This window comes from Camelus bactrianus, chromosome 8 (genome assembly GCF_048773025.1).
Source record: "Camelus bactrianus isolate YW-2024 breed Bactrian camel chromosome 8, ASM4877302v1, whole genome shotgun sequence".
Classification (NCBI taxonomy): Eukaryota; Metazoa; Chordata; class Mammalia; order Artiodactyla; family Camelidae; genus Camelus; species Camelus bactrianus.
The window spans coordinates 85,813,190-85,825,410 of NC_133546.1; positions in this window are offsets into that span (position 1 = coordinate 85,813,190).

Here is a 12,221-nt window from a genome sequence, read left to right on the forward strand (position 1 = left end):
AAAACTGCAGGAAATTCAAACCTGCATTAGGAAACAGACTGAGAAACCAGAGTAAAATTTCCTCCTGCAACCGTTTCCTTTTGTGCTACATGAACGAACGTCTCTCCACATGCTCAGTTCTGAGGGTTAGGTGTGTGAGAAAGCCGTACTTCACCTAGCTTTTTGGGATCACAAAGTTTCTTTTCAGATGCAAACTCCACTCCATACATATATATGGGGAGGTACTAGCTCCAACTCGATTTACAGTTAAAAATGCAGGAACTTCAAACCGGCACTAGGAAACAGACTGATAAACCAGAGTAAAAGTTTCTCCAGCAACCCGTTCCCTTTGTGCTAGATGAACGAAGGTCTCTCCACATGCTCAGTTCTGAGAGATAAGTGTGTGTGAAAGCCGTTCTTCACCTAGCTTGTTGGGAACACAAAGATAATTTTCACTTGCAAAATCCACTCCATACATATATATTGGCTGGTACTTGCTCCAACTCTGTTTTACAGTGAAAAATGCAGGGAATTCAAACCGGCACTAGGAAACAGACTGATAAACCAGAGTAAAATTTCTCCTGCAACACTTTCCCTTTCTGCTAGATGAAAGAACGTCTCTCCACATGCTCAGTTCTGAGAGATAATTGTGTGTGAAAGCCGTCCTTCAACTAGCTTGTTGGGAACACAAAGTTTCTTTTCAGTTGCAAACTCCACTCCATACATATTTATGGGGAGGTACAAGCTCCAACTCCTTTTTACAGTGAAAAATGCAGGAACTTCAAACCTGCACTTGGAAACAGTCTGAGAAACCAGAGTAAAAGTTTCTCCTACAACCCGTTCCCTTTGTGCTAGATGAACGAACGTCTCTCCACATGCTCAGTTCTGAGGAATATGTGTGAGTGAAAGCCGTCCTTCACCTAGCTTGTTGGGAACACAAAGATTCTTTTCAGTTGCAAACCCGACTCCTTACATATATATGGGGAGGTACTAGCTCCAACTCGGTTTTATAGTGAAAACTGCAGGAACTTCAAACCGGCACTAGGAAACAGACTGAGAAACCAGAGTAAAAGTTTCTCCTGCAACCCGTTCCCTTTGTGCTAGATGAACGAACGTCTCTCCACATGCTCAGTTCTGAGAGATAATTGTGTGTGAAAGCCGTCCTTCACCTAGCTTGTTGGGAACACAAAGTTTCTTTTCAGTTGCAAACTCCACTCCATACATAATTATCGGAGGTACAAGCTCCAACTCCTTTTTACAGTGAAAAATGCAGGAACTTCAAACCTGCACTAGGAAACAGACTGAGAAACCAGAGTAATAGTTTCTCCTGCGACCCATTCCCTTTGTGCTAGATGAATGAACGTCTCTCCACATGCTCAGTTCTGAGAGATAATTGTGTGTGAAAGCCGACCTTCACCTAGCTTGTTTGGAACACTAAGATTCTTTTCAGTTGCAAACTCCACTCCTTAGATTTATATGGGGAGGTTCTAGCTCAAACTCGTTTTTACAGTGAAAACTGCAGGAACGTCAAACCGGCAATAGGAAACAGTCTGAGAAACCAGAGAAAAAGTTTCCCCTGCAACCCGTTCCCTTTGTGCTAGATGAACGAACGTCTCTCCACATGCTCAGTTCTGAGAGATAAGTGAGTGTGAAAGCCGTTCTTCACCTAGCTTGTTGGGAACACAAAGTTTCTTTTCAATTGCAAACTCCACTCCATACATATATATGGTGTGGTACTAGCTCCAACTCGGTTTTACAGTGAAAACTGCAGGAACTTCGAACCGGCACTAGGAAACAGACTGAGAAACCAGAGTAAAAGATTCTCCTGCAATCCGTTCCTTTTGTGCTACATGAACGAACGTCTCTCCACATGCTCAATTCTGAGAGATAAGTGAGTGTGAAAGCCGATCTTCAACTAGCTTGTTGGGAACACAAAGTATCTTTTCACTTGCAAACTCCACTCCATACATATATATGGGTGGTACTAGCTCCAACTCTGTTTTACAGTTAAAAATGCAGGAACTTAAAACCGGCACTAGGAAACAGACTGAGAAACCAGACTAAAAGTTTCTCCTGCAAACCGTTCCCTTTGTGCTAGATGAACGAACGTCTCTCCACATGCTCAGTTCTGAAGAGATAAGTGTGTGTGAAAGCCGTCCTTCTCCTAGCTTGTTGGCAACACAAAGTTTCTTTTCACTTGCTAACTCCACTCCATACATATATATGGGGAGGGACTAGCTCCAACTCGGTTTTCAGTGAAAACTGCAGAAAATTCAAACCTGCATTAGGAAACAGACTGAGAAACCAGAGTAAAATTTCCTCCTGCAACCGTTTCCTTTTGTGCTACATGAACGAACGTCTCTCCACATGCTCAGTTCTGAGGGTTAGGTGTGTGAGAAAGCCGTACTTCACCTAGCTTTTTGGGATCACAAAGTTTCTTTTCAGATGCAAACTCCACTCCATACATATATATGGGGAGGTACTAGCTCCAACTCGGTTTACAGTTAAAAATGCAGGAACTTCAAACCGGCACTAGGAAACAGACTGATAAACCAGAGTAAAAGTTTCTCCAGCAACCCGTTCCCTTTGTGCTAGATGAACGAAGGTCTCTCCACATGCTCAGTTCTGAGAGATAAGTGTGTGTGAAAGCCGTCCTTCACCTAGCTTGTTGGGAACACAAAGATTCTTTTCACTTGCAAACTCCACTCCATACATATATATTGGCTGGTACTTGCTCCAACTCTGTTTTACAGTGAAAAATGCAGGGAATTCAAACCGGCACTAGGAAACAGACTGATAAACCAGAGTAAAATTTCTCCTGCAACACGTTCCCTTTGTGCTAGATGAACGAACGTCTCTCCACATGCTCAGTTCTGAGAGATAATTGTGTGTGAAAGCCGTCCTTCAACTAGCTTGTTGGGGACACAAAGTTTCTTTTCAGTTGCAAACTCCACTCCATACATATTTATGGGGAGGTACAAGCTCCAACTCCTTTTTACAGTGAAAAATGCAGGAACTTCAAACCTGCACTTGGAAACAGTCTGAGAAACCAGAGTAAAAGTTTCTCCTGCGACCCATTCCCTTTGTGCTAGATGAATGAACGTCTCTCCACATGCTCAGTTCTGAGAGATAATTGTGTGTGAAAGCCGACCTTCAACTAGCTTGTTTGGAACACTAAGATTCTTTTCAGTTGCAAACTCCACTCCTTAGATTTATATGGGGAGGTTCTAGCTCCAACACGTTTTTACAGTGAAAACTGCAGGTACGTCAAACCGGCAATAGGAAACAGTCTGAGAAACCAGAGAAAAAGTTTCTCCTGCAACCCTTTCCCTTTGTGCTAGATGAACGAACGTCTCTCCACATGCTCAATTCTGAGAAATTAGTGTGTGTGAAAGCCGTCCTTCACCAAGCTTGTTGGGAACACAAAGTTTCTTTTCAGTTGCAAACTCGACTCCTTACATATATATGGGGAGGTACTAGCTCCAACTCGATTTTACAGTGAAAACTGCACGAACATCAAACCGGCACTAGGAAACAGACTGAGAAACCAGAGTAAAAGTTTCTCCTGCAACCCGTTCCCTTTGTGCTAGATGAACGAACGTCTCTCCACATGCTCAGTTCTGAGAGATAAGTGAGTGTGAAAGCCGTCCTTCACGTAGCTTGTTGGGAACACAAAGTTTCTTTTCACTTGCAAACTCCACTCCATACATATATATGGTGTGGTACGAGCTCCAACTCGGTTTTACAGTGAAAACTGCAGGAACTTCAAACCGGCACTAGGAAACAGACTGAGAAACCAGAGTAAAACTTTCTCCTGCAAACCGTTCCTTTTGTGCTACATGAACGAACGTCTCTCCACATGCTCAGTTCTGAGAGATAAGTGTGTGTGAAAGCCGTCCTTCACGTAGCTTGTTGGGAACACAAAGTTTCTTTTCACTAGCAAACTCCACTCCATACATATATATGGGGAGGTACTAGCTCCAACTCTGTTTTACAGTGAAAAGTGCAGGAACTTCAAATCGGCACTTGGAAACAGACTGAGAAACCAGAGTAAAAGTTTCTCCTGCAACCCGTTCCCTTTTTGCTAGATGAAGGAACGTCTCTCCACATGCTCAGTTCTGAGAGATAAGTGTGTGTGAAAGCCGTCCTTCACGTAGCTTGTTGGGAACACAAAGTTTCTTTACACTTGCAAACTCCACTCCATAAATATATATGGGGAGGTACTAGCTCCAACTCGTTTTTACAGTGAAAACTGCAGGAACTTCAAACCAGTGCTAGGAAACAGACTGAGAAACCAGAGTAAAAGTTTCTCCTGCAACCTGTTCTTTTGTGTTAGATGAACGAACGTCTCTCCACATGCTCAGTTCTGAGATATAAATGTGTGCGAAAGCCGTCCTTCACCTAGCTTGTTGGGAACACAAAGTTTCTTTTCAGTTGCAAACTCCAATCCATACATATTTATGGGGAGGTAATAGCTCCAGCTCCGTTTTAGAGTGAAAAATGCAGGAACTTCAAACCTGCACTAGGAAACAGACTGAGAAACCAGAGTAATAGTTTCTCCTGCATCCCGTTCCCTTTGTGCTAGATGAACGAAGGTCTCTCCACATGCTCAGTTCTGAGAGATATGTGTGTGTGAAAGCCGTCCTTCACCTAGCTTGTTGGGAACACAAAGATTCTTTTCACTTGCAAACTCCACTCCATACATATATATTGGCTGGTACTTGCTCCAAATCTGTTTTACAGTGAAAAATGCAGGAAATTCAAACCGGCACTAGGAAACAGACTGAGAAATCAGAGTAAAATTTCTCCTGCAACCCGTTCCCTTTGTGCTAGATGAACGAACGTCTCTCCACATGCTCAGTTCTGAGAGATAATTGTGTGTGAAAGCCGTCCTTCAACTAGCTTGTTGGGAACACAAAGTTTCTTTTCAGTTGCAAACTCCACTCCATACATTTTTATGGGGAGGTACAAGCTCCAAATCATTTTTACAGTGAAAAATGCAGGAACTTCAAACCTGCACTAGGAAACAGACTGAGAAACCAGAGTAAAAGTTTCTCCTGCGACCCATTCCCTTTGTGCTAGATGAATGAACGTCTCTCCACATGCTCAGTTCTGAGAGATATTTGTGTGTGAAATCCGACCTTCACCTAGCTTGTTTGGAACACTAAGATTCTTTTCAGTTGCAAACTCCACTCCTTAGATTTATATGGGGAGGTTCTAGCTCCAACACGTTTTTACAGTGAAAACTGCAGAACGTCAAACCGGCAATAGGAAACAGTCTGAGAAACCAGAGAAAAAGTTTCTCCTGCAACCATTTCCCTTTGTGCTAGATGAACGAACGTCTCTCCACATGCTCAGTTCTGAGAAATTAGTGTGTGTGAAAGCCGTCCTTCACCAAGCTTGTTGGGAACACAAAGTTTCTTTTCAGTTGCAAACTCGACTCCTTACATATATATGGGGAGGTACTAGCTCCAACTCGATTTTACAGTGAAAACTGCAGGAACTTCAAACCGGCACTAGGAAACAGACTGAGAAACCAGAGTAAAAGTTTCTCCTGCAACCCATTCCTTTGTGCTAGATGAACAAACGTCTCTCCACATGCTCAGTTCTGAGAGATAAGTGAGTGTGAAAGCCGTCCTTCACGTAGCTTGTTGGGAACACAAAGTTTCTTTTCACTTGCTAACTCCACTCCATACATATATATGGTGTGGTACTAGCTCCAACTCGGTTTTACAGTGAAAACTGCAGGAACTTCAAACCGGCACTAGGAAACAGACTGAGAAACCAGAGTAAAAGTTTCTCCTGCAAACCGTTCCTTTTGTGCTACATGAACGAACGTCTCTCCACATGCTCAGTTCTGAGAGATAAGTGTGTGTGAAAGCCGTCCTTCACGTAGCTTGTTGGGAACACAAAGTTTCTTTTCACTAGCAAACTCCACTCCATACATATATATGGGGAGGTACTAGCTCCAACTCGTTTTTACAGTGAAAACTGCAGGAACTTCAAACCAGTGCTAGGAAACAGACTGAGAAACCAGAGTAAAAGTTTCTCCTGCAACCTGTTCTTTTGTGCTAGATGAACGAACGTCTCTCCACATGCTCAGTTTTGAGATATAAATGTGTGCGAAAGCCGTCCTTCACCTAGCTTGTTGGGAACACAAAGTTTCTTTTCAGTTGCAAACTCCAATCCATACATATATATGGGGAGGTACTAGCTCCAACTCGGTTTTACAGTGAAAAGTGCAGGAACTTCAAATCGGCACTTGGAAACAGACTGATAAACCAGAGTAAAAGTTTCTCCTGCAACCCGTTCCCTTTGTGCTACATGAACGAACGTCTCTCCACATGCTCAGTTCTGAGAGATAAGTGTGTGTGAAAGCCGTCCTTCACGTAGCTTGTTGGGAACACAAAGTTTCTTTTCACTTGCAAACACCACTCCATAAATATATATGGGGAGGTACTAGCTCCAACTCGGTTTTACAGTGAAAACTGCAGGAACTTCAAACCGGCACTAGGAAACAGACTGAGAAACCAGAGTAAAAGTTTCTCCTGCAACCCGTTCCCTTTGTGCTAGATGAACGATCGTCTCTCCACATGCTCAGTTCTGAGAGATAATTGTGTGTGAAAGCCGTCCTTCACCTAGCTTGTTGGGAACACAAAGTTTCTTTTCAGTTGCAAACTCCACTCCATACATATTTATCGGAGGTACAAGCTCCAACTCCTTTTTACAGTGAAAAATGCAGGAACTTCAAACCTGCACTAGGAAACAGACTGAGAAACCAGAGTAATAGTTTCTCCTGCGACCCATTCCCTTTGTGCTAGATGAATGAACGTCTCTCCACATGCTCAATTCTGAGAGATAAGTGAGTGTGAAAGCCGATCTTCACCTAGCTTGTTGGGAACACAAAGTATCTTTTCACTTGCAAACTCCACTCCATACATATATATGGGTGGTACTAGCTCCAACTCTGTTTTAGAGTTAAAAATGCAGGAACTTAAAACCGGCACTAGGAAACAGACTGAGAAACCAGACTAAAAGTTTCTCCTGCAAACCGTTCCCTTTGTGCTAGATGAACGAACGTCTCTCCACATGCTCAGTTTTGAAGAGATAAGTGTGTGTGAAAGCCGTCCTTCTCCTAGCTTGTTGGCAACACAAAGTTTCTTTTCACTTGCTAACTCCACTCCATACATATATATGGGGAGGGACTAGCTCCAACTCGGTTTTCAGTGAAAACTGCAGGAAATTCAAACCTGCATTAGGAAACAGACTGAGAAACCAGAGTAAAATTTCTTCCTGCAACCGTTTCCTTTTGTGCTACATGAACGAACGTCTCTCCACATGCTCAGTTCTGAGGGTTAGGTGTGTGAGAAAGCCGTACTTCACCTAGCTTTTTGGGATCACAAAGTTTCTTTTCAGATGCAAACTCCACTCCATACATATTTATGGGGAGGTACAAGCTCCAACTCCTTTTACAGTGAAAAATGCAGGAACTTCAAAACTGCACTTGGAAACAGTCTGAGAAACCAGAGTAAAATTTCTCCTGCAACCCGTTCCCTTTGTGCTAGATGAACGAACGTCTCTCCACATGCTCAGTTCTGAGGAATATGTGTGAGTGAAAGCCGTCCTTCACCTAGCTTGTTGGGAACACAAAGATTCTTTTCAGTTGCAATCCCGACTCCTTACATATATATGGGGAGGTACTAGCTCCAACTCGGTTTTATAGTGAAAACTGCAGGAACTTCAAACCGGCACTAGGAAACAGACTGAGAAACCAGAGTAAAAGTTTCTCCTGCAACCCGTTCTCTTTGTGCTAGATGAACGAACGTCTCTCCACATGCTCAGTTCTGAGAGATAATTGTGTGTGAAAGCCGTCCTTCACCTAGCTTGTTGGGAACACAAAGTTTCTTTTCAGTTGCAAACTCCACTCCATACATATTTATCGGAGGTACAAGCTCCAACTCCTTTTTACAGTGAAAAATGCAGGAACTTCAAACCTGCACTATTAAACAGACTGAGAAACCAGAGTAATAGTTTCTCCTGCGACCCATTCCCTTTGTGCTAGATGAATGAACGTCTCTCCACATGCTCAGTTCTGAGAGATAATTGTGTGTGAAAGCCGACCTTCACCTAGCTTGTTTGGAACACTAAGATTCTTTTCAGTTGCAAACTCCACTCCTTAGATTTATATGGGGAGGTACTAGCTCCAACTCGTTTTTACAGTGAAAACTGCAGGAACGTCAAACCGGCAATAGGAAACAGTCTGAGAAACCAGAGAAAAAGTTTCCCCTGCAACCCGTTCCCTTTGTGCTAGATGAACGAACGTCTCTCCACATGCTCAGTTCTGAGAGATAAGTGAGTGTGAAAGCCGTTCTTCACCTAGCTTGTTGGGAACACAAAGTTTCTTTTCATTTGCAAACTCCACTCCATACATATATATGGTGTGGTACTAGCTCCAACTCGGTTTTACAGTGAAAACTGCAGGAACTTCGAACCGGCACTAGGAAACAGACTGAGAAACCAGAGTAAAAGTTTCTCCTGCAATCCGTTCCTTTTGTGCTACATGAACGAACGTCTCTCCACATGCTCAATTCTGAGAGATAAGTGAGTGTGAAAGCCGATCTTCACCTAGCTTGTTGGGAACACAAAGTATCTTTTCACTTGCAAACTCCACTCCATACATATATATGGGGAGGGACTAGCTCCAACTCGGTTTTCAGTGAAAACTGCAGGAAATTCAAACCTGCATTAGGAAACAGACTGAGAATCCAGAGTAAAATTTCCTCCTGCAACCGTTTCCTTTTGTGCTACATGAACGAACGTCTCTCCACATGCTCAGTTCTGAGGGTTAGGTGTGTGAGAAAGCCGTAATTCACCTAGCTTTTTGGGATCACAAAGTTTCTTTTCACTTGCAAACTCCACTCCATACATATATATGGGGAGGTACTAGCTCCAACTCGGTTTACAGTTAAAAATGCAGGAACTTCAAACCGGCACTAGGAAACAGACTGATAAACCAGAGTAAAAGTTTCTCCAGCAACCCATTCCCTTTGTGCTAGATGAACGAAGGTCTCTCCACATGCTCAGTTCTGAGAGATAAGTGTGTGTGAAAGCCGTCCTTCACCTAGCTTGTTGGGAACTCAAAGATACTTTTCACTTGCAAACTCCACTCCATACATACATATTGGCTGGTACTTGCTCCAACTCTGTTTTACAGTGAAAAATGCAGGGAATTCAAACCGGCACTAGGAAACAGACTGATAAACCAGAGTAAAATTTCTCCTGCAACACTTTCCCTTTGTGCTAGATGAACGAACGTCTCTCCACATGCTCAGTTCTGAGAGATAATTGTGTGTGAAAGCCGTCCTTCAACTAGCTTGTTGGGAACACAAAGTTTCTTTTCAGTTGCAAACTCCAATCCATACATAATTATGGGGAGGTACAAGCTCCAACTCCTTTTTACAGTGAAAAATGCAGGAACTTCAAACCTGCACTTGGAAACAGTCTGAGAAACCAGAGTAAAAGTTTCTCCTGCAACCCGTTCCCTTTGTGCTAGATGAACGAACGTCTCTCCACATGCTCAGTTCTGAGGAATATGTGTGAGTGAAAGCCGTCCTTCACCTAGCTTGTTGGGAACACAAAGATTCTTTTCAGTTGCAAACCCGACTCCTTACATATATATGGGGAGGTACTAGCTCCAACTCGGTTTTATAGTGAAAACTGCAGGAACTTCAAACCGGCACTAGGAAACAGACTGAGAAACCAGAGTAAAAGTTACTCCTGCAACCCGTTCCCTTTGTGCTAGATGAACGAACGTCTCTCCACATGCTCAGTTCTGAGAGATAATTGTGTGTGAAAGCCGTCCTTCACCTAGCTTGTTGGGAACACAAAGTTTCTTTTCAGTTGCAAACTCCACTCCATACATATTTATCGGAGGTACAAGCTCCAACTCCTTTTTACAGTGATAAATGCAGGAACTTCAAACCTGCACTAGGAAACAGACTGAGAAACCAGAGTAATAGTTTCTCCTGCGACCCATTCCCTTTGTGCTAGATGAATGAACGTCTCTCCACATGCTCAGTTCTGAGAGATAATTGTGTGTGAAAGCCGACCTTCACCTAGCTTGTTTGGAACACTAAGATTCTTTTCAGTTGCAAACTCCACTCCTTAGATTTATATGGGGAGGTTCTAGCTCCAACTCGTTTTTACAGTGAAAACTGCAGGAACGTCAAACCGGCAATAGGAAACAGTCTGAGAAACCAGAGAAAAAGTTTCCCCTGCAACCCGTTCCCTTTGTGCTAGATGAACGAACGTCTCTCCACATGCTCAGTTCTGAGAGATAAGTGAGTGTGAAAGCCGTTCTTCACCTAGCTTGTTGGGAACACAAAGTTTCTTTTCATTTGCAAACTCCACTCCATACATATATATGGTGTGGTACTAGCTCCAACTCTGTTTTACAGTTAAAAATGCAGGAACTTAAAACCGGCACTAGGAAACAAACTGAGAAACCAGACTAAAAGTTTCTCCTGCAAACCGTTCCCTTTGTGCTAGATGAACGAACGTCTCTCCACATGCTCAGTTCTGAAGAGATAAGTGTGTGTGAAAGCCGTCCTTCTCCTAGCTTGTTGGAAACACAAAGTTTCTTTTCACTTGCTAACTCCACTCCATACATATATATGGGGAGGGACTAGCTCCAACTCGGTTTTCAGTGAAAACTGCAGGAAATTCACACCTGCATTAGGAAACAGACTGAGAAACCAGAGTAAAATTTCCTCCTGCAACCGTTTCCTTTTGTGCTACATGAACGAACGTCTCTCCACATGCTCAGTTCTGAGGGTTAGGTGTGTGAGAAAGCCGTACTTCACCTAGCTTTTTGGGATCACAAAGTTTCTTTTCAGATGCAAACTCCACTCCATACATATATATGGGGAGGTACTAGCTCCAACTCGGTTTACAGTTATAAATGCAGGAACTTCAAACCGGCACTAGGAAACAGACTGATAAACCAGAGTAAAAGTTTCTCCAGCAACCCGTTCCCTTTGTGCTAGATGAACGAAGGTCTCTACACATGCTCAGTTCTGAGAGATAAGTGTGTGTGAAAGCCGTCCTTCACCTAGCTTGTTGGGAACACAAAGATTCTTTTCACTTGCAAACTCCACTCCATACATATATATTGGCTGGTACTTGCTCCAACTCTGTTTTACAGTGAAAAATGCAGGGAATTCAAACCGGCACTAGGAAACAGACTGATAAACCAGAGTAAAATTTCTCCTGCAACACGTTCCCTTTGTGCTAGATGAACGAACGTCTCTCCACATGCTCAGTTCTGAGAGATAATTGTGTGTGAAAGCCGTCCTTCAACTAGCTTGTTGGGAACACAAAGTTTCTTTTCAGTTGCAAACTCCACTCCATACATATTTATGGGGAGGTACAAGCTCCAACTCCTTTTTACAGTGAAAAATGCAGGAACTTCAAACCTGCACTTGGAAACAGTCTGAGAAACCAGAGTAAAAGTTTCTCCTGCGACCCATTCCATTTGTGCTAGATGAATGAACGTCTCTCCACATGCTCAGTTCTGAGAGATAATTGTGTGTGAAAGCCGACCTTCAACTAGCTTGTTTGGAACACTAAGATTCTTTTCAGTTGCAAACTCCACTCCTTAGATTTATATGGGGAGGTTCTAGCTCCAACACGTTTTTACAGTGAAAACTGCAGGAACGTCAAACCGGCAATAGGAAACAGTCTGAGAAACCAGAGAAAAAGTTTCTCCTGCAACCCTTTCCCTTTGTGCTAGATGAACGAACGTCTCTCCACATGCTCAGTTCTGAGAAATTAGTGTGTGTGAAAGCCGTCCTTCACCAAGCTTGTTGGGAAAACAAAGTTTCTTTTCAGTTGCAAACTCGACTCCTTACATATATATGGGGAGGTACTAGCTCCAACTCGATTTTACAGTGAAAACTGCAGGAACATCAAACCGGCACTAGGAAACAGACTGAGAAACCAGAGTAAAAGTTTCTCCTGCAACCCGTTCCCTTTGTGCTAGATGAACGAACGTCTCTCCACATGCTCAGTTCTGAGAGATAAGTGAGTGTGAAAGCCGTCCTTCACGTAGCTTGTTGGGAACACAAAGTTTCTTTTCACTTGCAAACTCCACTCCATACATATATATGGTGTGGTACTAGCTCCAACTCGGTTTTACAGTGAAAACTGCAGGAACTTCAAACCGGCACTAGGAAACAGACTGA